The sequence below is a fragment of the Hylobates moloch genome, unplaced genomic scaffold (genome assembly GCF_009828535.3).
Source record: "Hylobates moloch isolate HMO894 unplaced genomic scaffold, HMol_V3 SCAFFOLD_4, whole genome shotgun sequence".
In the NCBI taxonomy this organism is placed as follows: Eukaryota; Metazoa; Chordata; class Mammalia; order Primates; family Hylobatidae; genus Hylobates; species Hylobates moloch.
In genome coordinates, this window is record NW_026652279.1 from 72,055,878 (window position 1) to 72,075,215 (window position 19,338).

The 19,338-nt window shown below is 33.8% G+C and overlaps 1 protein-coding gene across 1 annotated transcript in view; it reads right to left on the bottom strand.

Annotated features, from left to right (window-relative positions):
• CADM2 (cell adhesion molecule 2) overlaps positions 1 to 19,338 on the bottom strand; it is a 1,095,912-nt gene that overhangs the window by 567,436 nt on the left and 509,138 nt on the right. The gene's annotated exons all lie outside the window — the stretch shown is intronic.

Genomic DNA, 19,338 nt, shown 5'->3' on the forward strand with positions numbered 1-19,338 from the left:
TAATGGATTACAATCTGCACTTCAAAAATTACTGGACACTTCTTATTCACACGTAATACATTCTGCCTTAACACAGTGTACCCTAAGAAAATAAATGAAATGCAGAAAAGACAAGGTTTGTAAAATTCACTCAGCACAGTCATTCATTGTGTTGCTTAGGTACATAATATTTCAAAAACTAAGCTTCGTTGAGCATCTGTGTTGACCACTTTGAAGTGATAGTTTTATAGCTGGATCTCCCTACATCATGTACTATCTGAACACATCACACTAGTTTTGATCATTTGGCCTCATTAACTCCAATTATCCAAATTGGTATATAAAGAAATATACAATATGGTGTTGACGATTCATAAGTATTTGACTATTAATGTGTTGTGTATAAAATTCTCAACCTACTCAGGAAATATAATTCTTCAAAGAAATAATAAAAGAATGATCCAGCATGATCTAGATTGTGTTACATTCAAATAAAGAAAAATAATACAAAACAATGCAACCTAACCTACCATTAAATTTCTAAGTAATTACCGAAATCCTAGCTTTATACATGCATTATTTAAAATTATGAAACCCAGGAGACTTATTTACAATTCATCCTTAAATAGTGGAATAAAAATCAATATAACTGTTTTGTCAATGCATTTGACTTCCTGAGCATATTTTCCAACAGAAGCATGCTTATGCAAATCCAGAAATGATAAAAATTCAGAAATCAAAATAAGTATTTCTTTAAATAAACTTGTTGAGAAATTTTTTACTCAGTAGTTAAACATTTTTAACATCCACTGAGTTTTCTTAATTCCACTATTTTTCTGAATTGTCATTTCTTCATGTAAAAATATTTGAATAAGTAAAACGTTATGTTAGGAGTATATGTAAGTATGTGTGGCTACCATTTCAACTAAAACTTAGGGTGGGAACCTATCTGAGGATCTTTTTTAAGGCTGGATACCTTACAGAACTTGTAAAAGAAAAATCTTTTTTTTCTTTCACAATCTTTTACAATTTTTCTTTTACAATCTTTTAAAAAGGTTAAACAAATCCTCAAAAAAAAAGGTTATATCATGAGGGAATAGGAGAAGTACTTTCTGTTGACATAAACAGTAATTGATAAGGTTTTCTTGAATACTTTTATAGAAATGCTGATGTATTACACTTAAGATTACTAGTTAGCTCTCATTTCCTTTCAACTTTTGCCTCTGGATAAGCTCAACTATTCCCAGGAAGAAACAGTGATCAAGTACATTTGTCATGCGAGCAACTATAATAAGGTAATTCATCATAGTCTGTCAGAGTTTTATTCTAGAAAGACTGCTGCATTTTTATTCTTACTTAAAAATCTGCTGTCACTCCTGTTGAAAATTTGGTAGACATTTTGGACATGTTTAAAAGCCCTTCCAAACTGATAGTGGCAGATAATTAAGTTATCGGCTATCAAAACTTCTTTTTCTCTTTTTCTTTTTCTTTTCTTTCTTTTTTTTTCACAATACATATGACACTGTGAACCCTTCTAGCTAGTTTAATCTGACCTGTTCACAGAGCATGATCCCTCATTCCCTTTCCTTTTTCCTCCTTAAGAGTAGCCAATGACCAAAGTAATTCACAATGACAAATGAAGCCTTTCTCAAGAGTCTAATTGAACAATTTTGTTTTCCTTTGCAAGACCTGAAATCTACAACATTCTGAACTCCATTCACTGAAGTGGCAAGAAATAGTGGTCAGAAGGAAACTAGGTGGATTAAGAGGTTTCTGGAAAACAAGTAAATAAACTCTACCTAGGTGTGACATCTTATATCTCAATAACATTTCAATTCATCCATTCAATTACTTACTCCCTGTGTCCTTTACTTTAAACCATTTTCAATAAAGTTTCATTGTGATGGGTACTTTATTGAATCCTAAAGTCTCAGTCACTACTCTCTCATTCTTTTATAATACTTCTTGCATTTTTTCGGTGTTTAAATTCATGTTTTCTTAGAAGAAGAAATATATTAGTCTTTTCTCTAGCCAATTGTGTGATATCCTTTTGTACTACCTTAGAGATAGACTGTGTTTGGCTTAAGGAGAAGAAAGGAGATATCACAAATGTTTTAATTGGCTTTTTGAAAAATTTACATTATCCTCACACAATGTACATTTTATATCATTAACTGATTATCAAACCCAAGAGCATGTTAACACTGGTAGCAACCACTGGCAAAGTATTAAACGAATATATATATATATATGTGTGTGTGTGCATATTCAAATATATATGTGCATATATATACATGTGTGTAATGTTTTAATGACTCTGCTAAATACAAAAGAATATAAATGTAAATACATATTGAAGTATAAATAATGATATAAATATATTGTTATTCTGTTTTAGTAATTTGAATTTAAGTTGTCTGCTGGCATATATTTTCAAGCTGTCAATATTTTTAAAAATTCATAGAACGTTACGTCTCTTATAATTCTTTATTCTCTCATTCCAAAATATTTATTGAGTACCTGCTCTGTTCATAATACTATTTCATCTCAAGGAAAGCTTGGTAAATTCCTGTGAAAAATATTATTTTTCCTAACTTAACAAAGGATGGAAGCATAGGTAAAAATGGTTTACTCTACATCAGGTAGGCATTTACACAAAATCTAAGGCTTAACTGTCATTCTGCTCAATCTTTTCTCTAATATTTAAGAAAGAGAAGATACTTAAAACTTTTAAAGTCATTGACATTTAATATCGATCTTCCAAGTAAAATAGATGTTACATTATCCTAACCACCACATTTTAATACATTATTTTATTTGCTTTGACCAAATCATTTAAGGCTTGATATAAAGATGTGCAAATAAGTAAAACTGAATTGAAGTCATTATATGGGTACTTCAGATTTTTGGTTGGTAATCTGAAAACAACTGGTGACATTCATTTATATTTTAATAAATTTAAATGTAATGCTTTTAATAATTTCTGTGGATATTTAATAATATCTTTGGCTATGTTTTCACATACATCCGCAGAAACTGAATGAGGGAAATGCCCATTGTTGGCTTTGATAGTCTGAGAGCTTAATTGCAAAACTCCCTTTGAAAATCAAGACCTTGAGAAATTTCAGTGACTGCATGGCAAACAATCTCAACACTAGGAAGTGTTCACATTGAGTAAAAAGTAGCAGGCCGGGCGCGGTGGCTCACACCTGTAATCCCAGCACTTTGGGAGGCCAAGACAAGTGGATCATGAGGTCAGGAGATCGAGACCATCCTGGCTAACATGGTGAAACCTCATCTCCACTAAAAATACAAAAAATCAGCCAGGCATGGTAGCGGGCGCCTGTAGTCCCAGCTACTCGGAAGACTGAGGCAGGCAAATGATGTGAACTCGGGAAAGGGAGCTTGCAGTGAGCCGAGATTGCGCCACTGCAGTCCAGCCTGGGCAACAGAGTGAGACTCCATCTCAAAAAAAAAAAAAAAAAAAAAAAGCATTATTCCCCCTATGAAAAAATATATCAGAAATGAAGTTTATTTCAGCAAAACCAATAAGCCATCAATTATAAGACACACCACTATTTTATGTATTACTAAGAGATGAAACTTTACCAATTAAAGTATAATATATCACTTATAATCAAACATTCCAATTTCGGAGATGGAAACTGTTGCAAACATATGTATCTTTAAACTGATTAACTAGAGCATTTTTACCATTTTTTTATAGAAAATAAACTATGATTCCTGAAAAAAATATACATTCTGCTTTTTTACTTCCTAAAAAAACAAAAAGTTTAAAGAAGCACTGGATAAATAATACAATTTTGTTCACTAAACCTTTCACAGAATGTTAGGAAAAACTGAACTGAAAAGCATATAGAGGTAAAATAGTTTCTTTTGGTAATACATAAATAAATGCTCTCCCTAATATTATTTTGGGACTCTATTCACAACTGTAATTACTAAGTAATAAATTAAAAGTTGAATCAATAGGCTGAGTCTTTCTATCATAACATTTGTAAAAAATATCAGTAATTGTAGAACTAAGCAGCACTCTACTCATTCTTTCAGTATTTTGAAAACTTGAAATCTATCTGGTTTTCTGAAAAATCTTATCAGTTTTCCACATAAGGTTTAATTCATGTGACGTCTATTTTGGACACCCAGGGAAGGAATTCTTAGACATCAGGAAAAGCAGCCTAATTTTGCTCCTTGCTAGGAAAATCTGTAAAATAATTAAATCTTAAGACAGCCTACGTTTGCTCCATCAATAATGTCCCCGCTACCATAACCTTAGGAAAGAAAATAGAAACGCCTTACTTTCTTTTCCCAAAGGTATCTTAAAAAGGTACATGAACCCAAATCAAAGGAACACATTCATCTGTATAAGAAGTATTAAAACGAAATACTTAAAATACATAAAATTTTAGAATTAAATTACTAATTGATAGATTATTTAATAACACATTAATATTAATTTACATAATATAAATTAATTACATTCGTAAATATATTTAAGCCAAAATTAATATCATTTGTCACACGCACACAACAGCGGCCAATAATTGCCAACGAGAATGTCAGAGTTTATAATTCAGACAATCTGAGTGTCAAAATAGTAGATCTACCAAGGGAACTTTAGAGCAGCTTAACCAGTAGGAGATCTTTAAATACTTGACCTCTTCACTACAAACCAAAAGTCACGATGGCTGAAAAACGAAACACTGTCAGAATGTAAAATTCACTAAAGAAAAATTCAGATTTCCTGTGAGAATTTTCCCTCATTGATTGTAATTATTTTTGACTGTCAGTCATACTGTGCCCTTGAAGAACATCAGTATGCTTTGTTTTATCACTGTAATTGTTGTTTTTAGGAGTCCTGATTATAGTCAAAAGACACTACTACGGGTACTTTGAAATTATTAATAGAATTTCTGCTCAATATAGATATATCAAAGCTATTGCTACTGAAACAACATTTTGAAATCAATAAAATCCTGGCTCCCTGAATACAATATACATGAAAACACTTCAGGTTTTTAACATGGGAAACATTATGCAAATATCAATTCTTAACATTATTTATTCACATACTGGACTCTCAATAAAGTCATGAAATTGACCCTGAGTAAAAGTATGTATTGTACACAGTTAATTCCCTTTATTCAGAGTACTTTTGTATTATAAAGTCACCATAAACACTGAATTAGTAAATACAAAGCCATTGCTCATTGGGAAAATACAGGGTTAAATTCCCGTGAACCTCGGGTCACAGTATTCCTCTCAGCTTATCAATACATAACCTTATTTTATGTGTGTTTCCATTTAAATCCACTTTATTTAATACATATTTCTTACAGTAATTATATGCAGTATTAATTTATAATAAATCACTAGATGTAAAGGGTCTTACATTTTCCTGACTTTGAGTAACATGATCAGACATTGGTTTTCAACCCCACAGCAATGTTATCCACTAAGTTTTTAAAAATCAGATGCAATCTCGAGTTCACAGATTTAGCAGTTTTTCTACCTCTACCATAGTTTCATCATTCACTATAGATTTTACTTTGGTACTTTCCAGAGTGACCCGATATACAAATCATGAATTTCCCCTTGCCCACATTATTGATTCATTAACATTGAACTTAGGACCAACAGCACTGTAGCTCATGCCTGAAGGAAGCTTATCTAACAGTTGTTGTTGTTTTCTGTGAAAGGGACATCGCAACCTTCTTTCAAGTAGGAACACTAGACAGCACTTCAGCACAATGCTTGGGGCACATTTTTAACAGTGAAATAACCTACAAAAAATCCCAGAAAATACAAAAAAAACAAAAACAAAAACAAAAACTTGGCAATAAACAGACCATGAAAAGGAAATGTTTTTGCAGTATGAGAGCTGAAACAAATGGCAGAATGTCACCTTGTTTGACTTTGGCTGGGAACATGTGTTGCTGTGCACTAAATTTTTTGCCACTATGTGTATGTCCATAACTATGAAAATGCCCCAGGTGTTAATTTTGAGGTTACAAATTTTAGTGAGTAGGCAATTTCACAAATACAGAATCTACAGATAATGAGGATGGACTCTGTGTGTATATATATATATGTGTATATATATATATATATATACACACACACACAAATACATATAGATACATAATAGATATATCGAAAAATGGGTAGATAGATAGCTTCAGAAAAGATGACATTTGAAGGCCAATTATCTTGGCTACTCTATGTCTGTCCCACAACCCCATAACCTTCCTCCTGGTTACTCTAAGAAAAACAAAGTATTTAATTCAAAATTTAATAGATTTTTAGGAGATACTGCTTATTCTTTGATGAAACATACCACCAGAGTTTTTTAAAGATGATTTTCTAATTTAATAAATCATCATAAACATGAGAATTACAAAACATTCAAAATTTCACAAGATTTTTAAACAATCTATTTTGTTTTTGTAATATCTTCCAAAATTAAATAAATTCTTTAAAATACTCTTTTATATTCATCTTTTTCATCAAATAAAAGTTCATTTTTTCAATATATAGTTATAACATTTTATAATTTTTTTTTTTATTACAAAAACAAAATTTGAGGCAGAATCTCACTCTGTCGCTCAGGCTGGAGTGCAGTGGCGCGACCTCGGCTCACTGCAAGCTCCACCTCCCGGGTTCACGCCATTCTCCTGCCTCAGCCTCTCCGAGTAGCTGGGACTACAGGTGCCCACCACCATGCCCAGCTAATTTTTTGTATTTTTAGTAGAGACGGGGTTTCACCATGTTAGCCAGGATGGTCTTGATCTCCTGACCTTATGATCCGCCCGCCTCGGCCTCCCAAAGTGCTGGGATTATAGGCATGAGCCACCGCGCCCGGCCAACATTTTACAATTTTTTAGAACTTTCCCTTCTTTCTGCTACTGCAAGAGGCCCATTTCACATGTAATGACACCTATAGGCTTAAAGTAAAAAATGGAGATAGATCTATCACTCAAATGGAAAAGAAAAAACAGTAAGGGTCAGTATTCTCGTATCAGATAAAATAGGCTTCAAACTGACAATGATAAAAACAGACAAGTAGTGCATTACATGATGATAAAGGGTTCAATTCAAAAAATAAGACTTATCTGCTCTGAATATATATGCACTCAACATTGAAGCACCCAGATACATAAAACAATTACCTCCAGGGAGGCTGAGGCAGGAGAATGGCGTGAACCCGGGACGCGGAGTTTGCAGTGAGCGAAGATCGCGCCACTGCACTCCAGCCTGGGCGACAGAGTGAGACTCCGTCTCAAAAAACAAACAAACAAATAAACAAAAAACTCAATTACTTCTAGACCTAAGAAAAGACTTTGACAGCCACACAATAATAGTGAGAGACTTCAACATCCCACTGACTACAGTAAACAGATCATTGAGGCAGAAAACTTACAAAGAAATTCTGCACTTCAGTTTTACACTTGACAATTGGACCTAATAGACATCATCAGAATACTCCACCCAACAACCACAGAATGTACATTATTCTCATCAGCAAATGAACATATTCAAAGATTAACCACATACTCAGTGATAAAACAAGTTTCAATACATTCAAAAAATTAAAATTATATCAAGCATCTTTTCAGATAAAAATGGAATAAAAATAGAAATCAATATGAAGAAGAACCCTCAACTAGACACAAATACATGGAAACTAAAAACTTCCTCCTGAATGACTTTTGGGTAAGCAATAAAACTAAGGCAGAAACAAAATTTTTTTGAAATACATAAAAACAGAGGTACAACATACTCAAACTTTGAGGATACGGAAAAAACAGTGTGAAAAGGAAGTTTATAGCAGTAAAAATTTGCATAAAAAGAAGATTCAAAGATTTTATGTTAACAACCTAAGATCACAACTAAGCATCCAAGAAAAACAAAAACAAACTAAACCCAAAGCTAGCAGAAGAAAACAAATTACTAAAATCAGTGCAGAACAAAATTAAGTTGAGAACAATTTTACCAAATCATACAAAGGATCAATCAATATAAACAAATGAATTAATAACTGAATGAAATGAGAAGTTGGTTCTTTATAAGAATAAGCAATATTAATAGACAACTAGGCATAATAACAAAGAAAAAAAAGTCCCAAATTAGCACAATAAAAAATAACAACAATGACATCACAGCTGATCCCACAGAAATACAAAAGATCCTGAGACTATTGTGAACATCTCCATGCACACAAGTTAGAAAATCTAGAAGACATGAATAAATTCCAGGAAACCCACAGCATCCTATGACTGAATCAGGAAGAAACAGAAATCCTGAACAGACCAATGAGAACAAAATGTAATCAGTAATAAAAAAAATCACTCACCAAAATAAGCCCTAGACCAGATGGATTTACAGCTGAATTTTACCAAACATATAAAGAAGGGATGGTACCAATCATACCAAAGTTATTAGTAAAGACTGAGGAGGAGGGACTCCTCTCTAACTCATTCCATGAGGCCAAAATTATTCTAATACCAAAGCCTGGTAGACACACACACACACACACACACACACACACACACACACGAAAAGTACAAGTCAACATCCCTGATGAACATAGATGCAAAAATCCTTAACAAAAACTAGCAAACTGAATCCAGCAGCATATCAAAAAGTTAATTCACCAAAATCAAATGGGCTTTATTCCTGGGATGCAAGGATGGTTCAACATATGCAAATCAATAAATCTTATTCACCACATAAACAGAATAAAAAACAAAACCCACATGATCATCTCAGTAGACACACACACACACACAAACATTCAGTAAAACTCAGCTTCTTTTCATGATAAAAAACCTTCATAAACTCAGAATTAAAGGAACATGCCTCAAAATAACGAGAGCCCTCTATGACAAATCTAGAGCCAATGTCACACTCAACAGGCAAAAGCTGGAGGCATTTCCCTTGAGAAATGGAACAAGACAAAGACATCCACTCTCACCACTTCTTTTCAACATAGTACTGGAAGTCCTAGCCAGAACAATCAGGCAATATAAAGAAATGAAAGGCACACAAATAGGAAAAGAATTCGAATTATACCTCGTCACTGACAGTATGATTCTATACCTAAAAAACCCTAAAGGTCTTGCCAAAAGACTCCTAGACCTGATAAATGACTTCAGCAAGGTCTCAGGAGACAAAATCAATGTACAAAAATCATTGATTCTATACACAAATATCATTCAAGCTGAGAACAACATCGGGAACACAACCCCAGTTACATTAGCCATCAATAAAAGTAAAATACCTAGGAATATATCTAACCAAGGAGGTGAATGATCTCTACAAGGAGAACTACAAAACACTGCTGAAAGTAATCACAGATGACACAAACAAATGAAGAATAACTCTATTCTCAGCGGTTGTAAGAATCAATATCATTAAAATGATTAAACTACCCAAAGCAGTCTATGAATTGAATACTATTTCTGTCAAATTACCAACATTATTTTTCAAAGAATTAGAAAAAAAAAACTATTCTACATTTCATATGGAACGAAAAAAAAAAAAAAAAGTCTGAGGAACCAACACAGTCTTAAGAAAAAAAGAACAAATTTGGAGGCATCCAATTCCCCAACTACAAATGATGCTATAAGTCTACAGTAACCAAAAGAGCATGGTACTGATACAAAAACAGACACATAGATCAGTGGACCAGAACAGAGGTCCCTGAAATAAATCCACACACCTACAGCCAACTCATCTTTGACAAACTTGTACAAAAATACACAATAGGGAAAGACTCACTATTCAATAAATGGTGCTGGGACAACTGGCTAATCGTATGTGGAAGAACGAAACTGAACCCCCCTCCTCTCAACATATACAAAAATTAACTCAAGATGGATTAAAGACTTGATGTAAGACCTCAATCTATAAACATGCTAGAAAAAAAACTAAATAATACTCTTCTAGATATTGGCTTAGGCAAATAATTTATGATGAAGATCCCAAAAGCAAATGCAACAAAATCAAAACAGACAAATGAGACTTAATTAAACTAAAGAGTTTCTGCACAGCAAAAATCAAAACAAAACAAAACAAAAAACCTCTTAACAGAGGAAACAGACAACCTACAGAACGGGAGAAAATACACACAAATATGCACTTGAGAAGGGACTAATATCCAGAATCTATAAGAAACTTAAACAAATCAACAAGAAAAAAAACTAGCAACCCCATTAAAAAGTGGCAGAATCCTTGAGCAGACACTTCTCAAAAGAAGACATACTCAGGCCTGTAATCCCAGCACTTTGGTAGGCCAAGAAGGGTGGTTCACAAAGTCAGGAGATCGAGACCATCCTGGACAACATGGTGAAATCCCTGTCTCTACTAAAAATACAAAAATTAGCTGGGCATGATGGTGCATGCCTGTAATCCCAGCTACTTGGGAGGCTGAGGCAGAAGAATCCCTTGAGCCTGGGCATTGGAGGTTGCAGTGAGCCGAGATGGCCCCATTGCACTCCAGCCTGGCAACAGAGCAAGACTCCATCTAAAAAATAAATAAATAAATAAATAAATAAACAAACACATACAAGTGGCCAACAATATATGAAAAAATGCTCAACACCAGTAATCATCAGAGACATACAAAACAAAACCATAGTGACATACCATCTTACATCAGTAAGGATGGCTATTAATAAAATGTCAAAAAATAACAAATGCAGGCAAGGCTGTGGAGAAAAGGCAATGGTTATATGCTGTTGGTGGGACTGCAAATTAGTTCAGCCACTCTGGAAAACAGCTTGGAGATTTACTCAAAGAACCAAAAAGAGAATCTCCATTCGACCTAGCAGTCCCATTACTGAGTATATATGGCTAGGAAAATAGATCATTCTACTAAAAAGACACATGCACTTGTATGTTCATTGCAACACTATTCACAATAGCAAAGACATGGAATAAACTGAGGTCCCATCAGTGGTGAACTGGATAAAGAAAATGTGGTACATATATACCATGGATTATGCATATGGATCTACAAAAAGAAAGAAATTATGTCCTTTGCAGCAACTTGGATGCAGCAAGAGGTCATTATCCTAAGCAAAATAACACGGGAACAGAAAATCAACACATGTTCTCACTTATAAGTGGGACTAAATCTTAGGGTTACACAGATATAAGGATGGGAACAGTAGGCACTGGAGACTCCAAAAGGAAGGAGGGAGAGAGGACAAGAGCTGAAAAGGTGCCTGTTGGTTACTATGTTCACCTTCTGGGTGATGGGATCAATAGAAGCCCAAACCTCAGCACAACGCAATACACCCTTGTAACAAACCTGAATGTGTACCCCTGAATCCGGTATAAAAATGGAAATTTAAAGAAATTTAGATTTTTAAAAAAATAAGAATAGTTATTCATAGGAATCATTTTAATTGTTGCTGTTGAGACTTTTGCAGCAGAGGAAACCATTATTAATAACTGATATGGTTTGAATACTTGTTCCAATTCTCACGTTGAAATGTAATTCCTAACGTGATTGGCGCCTAGTGGGAGGTCTTTGTCTTGAGGGCGGATCCCTCATGGCTTGTGTGGTCTTTGCAGTAATGAATGACTCCTCACTCTGTTACTGCAGAACCTGATTATTTAAAAGAGCCTGGCATCTGTCTCTTACTCTTGCCATGTGACATGCACGCTCCCACTATTCTTCTGCTTGATTGACTGTAAGCCTCCTGCAGCCTCAGCCGGACCAGATGCCAGCTCCATGCTTCTCCTACAACCTGCAGAACCAGAACCATTCTTGGCCTATAATCATGTATTTGGTCTTTGGTTAGGATAAATCAGCAAAATAATAAAGAACAAACAGGGACTAGACTTTTAGTCAGAGAAATAAGCAGAACAACCTGAGGGCAAGTCACAGATGTGTAATCAAAATTGATAATTTTAGGACTTTCCTCCTTTACCCTGAATTTCTTTGGGTCACCTCACATTGCAGTTTTAGCTAAGTGAAGAAATAACGATGTGAATCCACTCCCTGTCCAAGTTTTAGAAATCTTTCTAAGGTTATGTATAAATGATTTAGGGTTTCGTCTGTTATTTTAAATTATCTGCCCCTATGATCTCTTACAAAAATGCAGATCATCAATCACAGAGTGAATAAAGGTATTCATGGAAGAGAAGAAAATTAACATTAGTCGTCACTCTGATGAACTTGTTATTGTGTGCTTTACCACAGCCATCATCCGTTTCTCTTTAACTACTTGGAGGCTATTTGTTGGAATTATAATTAAAGACTGAAGTGTTTAAATTCACCTGACTGCCACCTGCAGATTTACCTGATTGGGAAATGTGCCACTATATTCTACCCCAAAAAATAAAGTTACATACACATAACATAAATCATGTCTAATGTTTTCTTTCGACCCATTCATCCTCTGTTTGATTGGTGTTTTCATCAGCATTGTGACATCAGCATAGACCTACAAGGGAGTTACAGCAATGCATTTTTCCTAGGGCCACCATTTATAGTATAAATTATGAACGCATTATTATGCTGCCACTTTGGTTTTGAAGAGCTTATGTTAATTAAAGGCTAAGAAAGCACACACACAGCACAATTATTTTTAATTAAGATTAAAATAATGCAGTATGTCAATATAGTCCTCAATGGAAATGATGGCTTAATGTGTCACCTAATTTTCTTGTCTATGTAACACAGCCATGTCTAATATTGTTTTTAGTTTCCTACCTTTTAAGGATATAAACCTCAAGGTTACCAAGAGATCAACTTTATGCCTGAGACATTGCTGTATACAAGCATTTATAAACACTTTATACAAAGCACTGAACTTTCTAAAATAGATACAGAAACGCATTACACAAGATTTTAGGTTTTTAAGAGCTTGCATCATGTTTTGGGTGACCCCTCAATTTGTTTTTAAAATGGAGACTAATATTTTTCGTATAAACTTAAGTAAAATAACAATTGGCATAAAGCAAATGAATTGGAACCATATTCTAAAACAATTATATTTTGACTGTGATGTTTTTTAAAGTATGAAACTTTATAGATTCTTTTCCCTGAAATTTAAAATTGAGAAACTAGAAGTTAAAATTTTACTTAAACGTAAAAGAAAGCACTGCTAATTTCTTCTTTTCTTTTTAAATTTTTCAAAAATGAATACTACATAATTGAATCAAAATTATTTCTTCAATTTAGAATAACTCAAATTTTCCTGTATCCGAAAAGTTTATAAAGAAAAGTTGATTTTTTAATGTATTTAACAAGTATTGGTATTCCAAAATTCCCACCAAAACTTATAACTCATGGCATTTCTAGGCCATAAACATTTCACTCTTGCTGTTGTGCTGTCACATTTGAGGATATATTTCTCCATAAAATAAAATATGTCGTAAGTATTTAAATGGCAGTTTCCATGAAAAATAAAAATTTACATTCTATTTTATCAGATAGGAGAAAGCATATCTCACACAGGGATGTGCTTGAGTGACATTTTCTTTCAATCTTGCTGGAAGTACAAACCTTAGAGCTGACAAGAGACCCAAATGTTTAATTTGTCACACCAGCAACTCAATAGGCATTCAAGGCAATGACCACATTCTTCACAACAGGTGAGCAACAGAATCCTCAGGGAACTCTGAGCCTGAATCATTTAGAGCAGCAAGCCCCAAATTGACTTTGTTAGGACTCTAGTAGAATAAAAAGACAGAGTTTTTTAAAAAAGAGGAAGTATAATTAAAATCTTTTATTTGTCAGTTTATTGGCAATTTAACAACTGTGCTTGTTTCACTGGAAAAAGTTCTACTTTTAGCATTAGATAATGTTCTTTCATAGATAACACCAATAAAATCACGTAAGAAAAAATGTACAGGGCAGAAGAAAAACATAAAATTTAATGAAAGTTGATATTTATCTCATAGAGTATTCATATTATCTTAGTGGGACATTTTTGGAAGGTTGCAGCTAACAGTTATGTCAGAACAATAAAATAAACCTGAACACATTGGGGAATAATAGGGAATTATATTAATACGTACAAGAAAGAGGCACTCTCAATTTTAGTTGGAAATCTCCAAATATGTATTTGGAAAAACTTTAAAACCTTTTCAAAATAAATCTAAGCTGCTTTATTCTGTTTTCATTATATGCTAATATATATTAAAATTATTATATTCATAAATGTTACTAATATTGGAATACAGTATACCATATCCAATTTAAAAAGCAGAAGAAATAATAAACAGTTGATTCTTACTGGATAGAATTGTTTTGTCTAGGTATCCTAGGGCCATATGTAATGGTCTCTTTCCTTACTGACATTCCCTTTAGATCCCCCTTGATTTCTTAATATATCCTAATTTATACAAGTTATAAAAATATAAACAGTCTAGTACCAGGCAAAGTATGAGCCCAAATCCTACCATTCTTGACATTCCTACTCTTTCCTAGCACCTCTGTCTTGTACTCAGATGACACTTCTATTGTTTGGCAACATTTAGGAATCTTCAATACCTCTTTTTTAAAAAGTGTTAACATGTAGATACATTCCCATAGCACTGCATAATAATAGGAACTAATAACTCAAATATGATTTTCAATGATAAATATTCTTTGCTATACTACAATAAGAAAATAATATGCAGATAATCCTATTTTAAACTGAATGTATCTTTACCTAGAAATATTCCATTTACTTTTATTTTTATTTATTCATTTTTTTTTGAAATGGAGTCCCGCTCTGCCGCCCAGGATGGAGTGCAGTGGCACCATCTCGGCTCACTGCAACCTCTGCCTCCTGGGTTCAAGCCGTTCTCCTGCCTCAGCCTTCCGAGTAGCTGGGACTACAGGCATACACTATCATGCCGAACGAATTTTTGTGTTTTTAGTAGAGACCAAGGTTTCACCATGTTGGGTAGGCTGGTCTCCATCTCCTGAACTCAGGTGATCCTCACACCTCAGCCTCTCAAACTGTTTGGATTATAGGCATGAGCCACCACGCCTGGCTTTGAAATACTCCATTTATAAAGAGAAAATGTTGCCTTACTTATGGATCAAAAAGAAAGGGAAAAAATTAACAAAGTACATCTTCCCAAACAAAGATTTCAATAAGTTAAATAAATAACTCAGGATTTTAATATTTCTGTTTTTAAAATAGTATGTTGGAGCACATAGTCTTTTCTCAGAAAATAGGAAAATAGGGATTTGTTTTCTTTTAAAAAATATTTTCTAAAATTAGGTTGCAACAAGCAATAATTAAATGTTGAACTATGATGAAAAGAGCAACTTTCTTTTCCCAGGGTAGAAGTGTATCTTTTCCCTCACAGACAACTTGGAATAGTACAGAAGAAACTTTTTTTTTTTTTTTTTGAGACGGAGTCTCACTCTGTCGCCCAGGCTGGAATGCAGTGGTGCGATCTCTGCCCACTGCAAGCTCCACCTCCCCAGTTCACGCCATTCTCCTGTCTCAGCCTCCGGAGTAGCTGGGACTACAGGCACCTGCCACCACGCCCGGCTAATTTTTTTGTATTTTTAGTAGAGATGGGGTTTCACCATGTTAGCAAGAATGGTCTCGATCTCTTGATCTCGTGATCTGCCCGCCTCTGCCTCCCAAAGTGCTGGGATTACAGATGTGAGCCACTGTGCCCGGCCCAGAAGAAACTTTTAAGTGACTAGAGGAGTAGATGTGTGACCACAGTGGTACATTGCCAGGAACAGATGAAGCAAAGTACTCATAATTATGCTATTCACACAGTTTAAATAAACTTTCCAAAATGTTTTGAAACGTAACTTCAACAGTTATTTATGTCATATACGCTCACATGTTGTGATAACTCCACTTCTTGGTTGTTTATATAGCTATGATTTCATTGGCAAAATGAAAAATGAAGGTAATTAATTTTCCATTAAAGAGAAGGTATACTTTTATGGAAATAAATTCAATTCAACCAAACCAAACAACTCCCTCAACATTGTCATTAGGTATTTTTTTCTATTTTGTCTTATTAAAAAATTTCGAAATCCAAATAAAATGACACAGATTTATCTCTCAGCTGGCATATAACTACAGGCATGATTAGTCCATATTCTATACTTTCACTGCTCTCCCTGACATACAACAAGGGCCTTCCATGTATGCTTTGAAAATGAGCAAAATATCACAATCATCAAACATCTTTGTCATGTGCTCAGGGCAACGTAGAAGCTTCAGTTTATTTGATGCAGTACATGATTTGGGGACCTTTAAGGTCTGGAGAAAATGCTTTGACTTAACATGACAAATGATAATCTAAGTATTCTGAGAAAAATTCAGAGCAAGTAAAAATATATATTTCTTTTAAATATCTAAAGATGCTCTTTAAAAATAAATTAAATCTGCATCTGCCTAGATGTGGCCTGTAAGTGGTTTCCTTCTTCTTATTTTTTATTCTGCAGGTATCTGGCTTCAAGAATATTTGTACTACATTATTTTTTTACTCTCAGAACCAAGAGTTTATATTTTTCTTTGGAAGAGGTAAATCGCCTTTAAATGGCAATTTTCCTTGCTAGGTATTTATTGTGAAAAAGCCTCAGAAATAGTCAACACTTTATGTTAAATATCAGTAATAAGATTGGGTCATCTAAACACAGCCAACTTTTATTAGCAGACTATTTAGTGAAAAGAGTACTGGAATTAATTGATTTTTTACAATTTTGGATTTTGGATTTTTTTTTTTTTTTTTTTTTTTTTTTTTTTTGAGATAGTCTCACTCTGTTGCCCAGACTGGAGTACAGTGGCATAATCATAGCTTACTGCAGCATCAAGCTCATGGGCTTAAGCAATCCTTCTGCCTTGGCCTCCCAAATTGCTCGTATTATAGGTGTAAGCCACCACACCCAGCCTGATTTTTAAAAATTTACATTGAGTTAAAGACACTTTTTTTTTTTTTACTCATGAAAATTATCTCCATTCTAAAATGGCTCTTAACATTTGTACTATATATAATTCATTGTGCAGCCGACACAGGGGAAATAGAAATTTGAGTTAAAGTTAGACAATTTGAGTTCAAGTCTTGAGTCTATAACCTTAGGTGTGTAATCTTGCTTCTATAGCCTAATCCATTTGGGTTCAGTTTCTTCTTGTGTGTAACAGGAATTGCTATGCCTACTCATATGATTTCTGTGAGAATTAAATAAGAAAATACAAGTAGAAGAGACTTGTAAAAAGCAAGGGACTCTAGGAAGGTAATGTTTTACAAAGTTCTCTAATTAATATAATGGACTCAATGAGATAATTGAAGGCATTTCTAATATTGTAGAATTATGATCAGAATAACAATTCAATTTATATAGGATTTCAGTAATAAATATCAAAAATATTGGGTTTGATCATCTACTGATTCAAGGAAGGCATGGGGCTATATTTGTAAATAAAACCTGCATATCAGCTTGGTTCTTCATTATTGCTTGTTTCTTTCCCCTTAATTTTGAGTATATAATCTCTCTCTCACTTTGCTCTCTCTCTCTCTCTCGCTCTCTCTCTCTCACACACACACACGTTAAATAATTTTTAGAGGGACACTTTAATTCAAAGTTCTTTTTATCTAGATTATTAATGTTCATGTATTGATGTTTACAGATGACTAAAAGTAAGGTTTAGTTTATTTCAAGGCAGAAATCTATATTGAACTTCTAAATATGTTAAATGAAAACTTGTAATACCTTACCATATATTTACAGAAGTAAACTACTGAGATGTTATCAATATATCAGTCTAAAGAGATACAGTGTAATATAAATCAATGAATCCTCTTGTTTTAGGAATTCCGTTTTCTCCATTAGTCTAATCACATTGGAACAAAGTTAAATTTTACTTAATCATTCTTAGTAAGACAGAATTTTATTTCACATTGATGTAAACACAGATGCCTTCAGACTTCCATTTCAAGTTATAAAAATGATGTAGGATTTGAAGTAAGATAAAGTTTATATTCCCCTTTCTTAAGATTATATTAATTTCAATTACTCTGAATTAACAATACTAAAACTAAGACATTTTATTTGTTGAATAGATATGACACTTGGGTGGGAATTGCACAAGATTCTTAAGATATTACCCAGGAAAATATATAAATAAATATACACAATACACAGAAAAAATAATTTTAGTAGTGATGCATAGAAAAACATTTTGGTTATTAAAAGAAGGTCCATTGTCAGTTTGGTTTGTTTTTTGTTTTTTGTTTTTTTTACTACAGCTTACATGTATGAGCTACAAGCATAGCCTCAGTCCTCACTTGGCACTACTGAAGTAAAGAAATAGAATAAATAGGCCAGGCACGGTGGCTCACACCTGTAATCCCAGCAGCACTTTGGGAGGCCGAGGAGAGCTGATCATGAGGTCGAGATAAGACTATCTTGGCCAACATGGTGAAACCCCTTATCTACTAAAAATACAAAAATTAGCCGGGCGTGGTGGCGGGAGCCTGTAATCCCAGCTACTTGGGAGGCTGAGCCAGGAGAATTTCTTGAACCAGGGAGTCGGAGTATGCAGTGAGCCGAGATTGCACCATTGCACTCCAGCCTGGTGACAGAGCGAGAATCCGTCTAAAAACAACAAAACAAAACAAAAAAAAGAATAAATAATAAAATTACCAAAATCATCTCATCATCCCTCAAAAGGCCTGAATCTAAAAAATCCAGAGGCTGACTACTAATTATGTTTTTCAAAAATTCCCATCACGGTTACCATGTTTAGGGGATCTTAGTATGTTTCAGCATCTGTTTCTAAAAATATCAAATCTGTAACCTAGATTTTCAAATATAATTAAACATTATCTCTATCTTGCCAAATACTCAGAATTGGGAAAAGGAGCCCTTTAACATTAGGGGAAAATAATTTAATTTACATATGGACTTCTTTCCCTCACCTGACAGTCAAATGAATTTGAGCAAGGTAGAATTTGAGCAAGTAGCCCACAGGCTTAGTAAGACCTTTAATAGCCTTAGCAAAAGAAAAAGGGGTTCCTCATTATATGAATACAGAAAATTTTTATTTCTTTATTACTTTGAGATAAAATTCTATCTAAATTATATCCTTACTTAAGTACAAAGTATTTTTTAAAAACTGTTATATTGATGATATTCTGGGTAATATCTTTCTAAATACAAAAATAAAGGAATAAGTGGAATTAAGTTAAATGTTATATCTATTGTAAAATGGGGTGTGAAATTAGCAGGGGGAAGAGGAACAACAGTTTATACTCACTAAAGTGGGGACTGATGGGAAAATTGTATCTGAGAAAAGAATAAGGTCCCATTTGTCAGATAGATTGTATTAGGCATTAAATGCATGGTTCCTGACA